Below are 1,825 nucleotides of genomic sequence, written 5' to 3'. Positions count from 1 at the left end.
AGGAAGTGAACTTCTTTTGCTGCCTCAACAGCCAGTTTAGCCTCTGGGCATCTCCCGGTGCTGCGCTATCGCTGTCACCACCATCTGTAGCATCCCCAGGCCTCCCGCGGTCCTTCGGGCTGCTCTCTAGAGCTGGCTCAGCCTCGTGCTTCTGCTGCCATGCACTTCCTCTGCTTCTTGTAGGATCTTTCCTGAAATGTTCAGAGGAAGCCCTTGTTCCTGGATAGCTTTCCAGAGTACTGGATTGTTAGGATTTCAGAGGGTAGGTGACTTTTTCCTTTATGTCACTGAGATTATGGGAGGCCGTGACAGTATTGTGCTGCTTTGAAATGTACAACACATGGTTACTCAGTGAGCTTATGACTGTGTCTTCCCTGAGAGGACACCCTTCGTCTTCTCACCTTATGGTTCTATATATAGAGATTTTTAGTTTTTCCTCTGTGTTTCTTGATGTTTCACCACATCAGGAACGTCTCCTGTGTTCCATTATTTCTGGCAGTCTGACAGTAATAGGTGTCCCTACGAGTTTTGTGACCAGCAATCAGAGAGGGGGAAAGAGAGCAGCAGCATAAGCAGCACTTACTCATTTTGAGAATGATTAACAGATTTGCTTTGCAGGGGTGCACTTGTCCAGAAATGGATGTAGGAAGCAATGAGCAGATCTAGCTAGGAATGCTTGTAGGAGGCAAACCAAAAACCACTGAGCCTCCTATCACAGCAACCTCTTCTCACAGCAAAGCTCTGCTTAGTGAACCATTTGCTGAAGCTGCTGTAGCTGGGAAAGCGTCTGGTCTCTGATACACTTTTGCTTTGTGTCAGAGCGCGTTTTCCATGCATGGAAAAGGAAACTGAATCATAAAATGCACTGGTTCTGTCTCTAGAACATGCTAGTGCTCAGATACCCTCAGAGTGAGTTTTAAACCCACTCACACTGTTATTCCTTATTTCTGTATTGAATAAAATGTTCTAGAAATTCTCCATGTTGGTGAATGAATCAAGAAGCAGCAGGAAGCTTTCCATCTATTTGTCTCGAAATCATACCCAGTCAAGAGTAGGAGTTAGATGGAAATGCGGTCTGAATTGTGTTGGAGGGGGTTACTCTTTATTTTAGTGATGGAATATTCGCAGTGCACACTGCTGACTAATTTAAGAAAGTCTGGATTGGCGAAGTCAAGGGATAAACTTTTGTCACCCCCACAGGGAGGCAGCACAGGGGGATATTACTTTTCCTTTTCTATCTCTGCACACTGGCTGGAGGAATGTATGCCCTAGGCATGGGTTAGTACACAGCAGGGTAGCAGATGGACCTTGTGACCATGAAAGAGCATCAAGCAGCCATTGTCCGCATGCTAATCCTGCTGTGTGTCCTTTGTGCACATAAATGTTCTCAATAAGCAGTGCTAAGTGTCTGTTTTTAATATTTATGTTTCAGAGGCATGAAAATCTTCCTTGTGCTGAAGCAAAGCTGTGCAGCTCTGGTCTGCAGTGGGACAATGGTTCTCCATGTTTCTCATTCAACACAAGGACAAAACAAAAGTCCATGATGCCAGATACCGTGGCATGCCAAAACCATACCAAAAACACACTGCAAAATGGGGCTTGCACATAACCTGCTTCCATTAGAGTTATGGGGGGAAAAAAGGAAAAATCAGACCACTCTCAGGGAAAACGAGTCCAGGAGAAAAAGGAAAGATAAGAAGTAGTGAGGGCATAAAATAAACTTTAAAAGCAAGTTAGGAAGGTTGGTAACCTTAGCATCTTTGTAGCATGTTTTTGGGAAAATACTACTCCTGGATGAACTGATTATCTGCATGTGCTCAGGAAA

At 44.5% G+C, this 1,825-nt stretch overlaps 1 protein-coding gene and 1 long non-coding RNA gene across 2 annotated transcripts in view; one reads left to right on the top strand and one right to left on the bottom strand.

The window, feature by feature from the left end:
* The window catches only part of LOC103620725 (astacin-like metalloendopeptidase), a 10,331-nt gene extending 10,324 nt beyond the window's left edge, over positions 1-7 (bottom strand). Inside the window, exon 1 of the mRNA XM_008639402.2 lies at positions 1-7. This exon is cut by the window's left edge and continues 191 nt beyond it. The gene's annotated coding sequence lies outside the window, so the exon portion shown is untranslated.
* Positions 8-113: 106 nt separating this feature from the next.
* LOC108448586 overlaps positions 114-1,825 on the top strand; it is an 8,732-nt gene continuing 7,020 nt past the window's right edge. The window contains exon 1 of the long non-coding RNA XR_001864538.1: positions 114-262. This is a non-coding gene — a long non-coding RNA (uncharacterized LOC108448586). The remainder of the gene's footprint in view (positions 263-1,825) is intronic.

Source organism: Corvus brachyrhynchos, unplaced genomic scaffold (assembly GCF_000691975.1).
Source record: "Corvus brachyrhynchos isolate BGI_N302 unplaced genomic scaffold, ASM69197v1 scaffold115, whole genome shotgun sequence".
Lineage (NCBI taxonomy): Eukaryota > Metazoa > Chordata > Aves > Passeriformes > Corvidae > Corvus > Corvus brachyrhynchos.
Note: the sequence above shows the minus strand (reverse complement) of the source record. Positions and strands in the feature narration are given on the sequence as shown.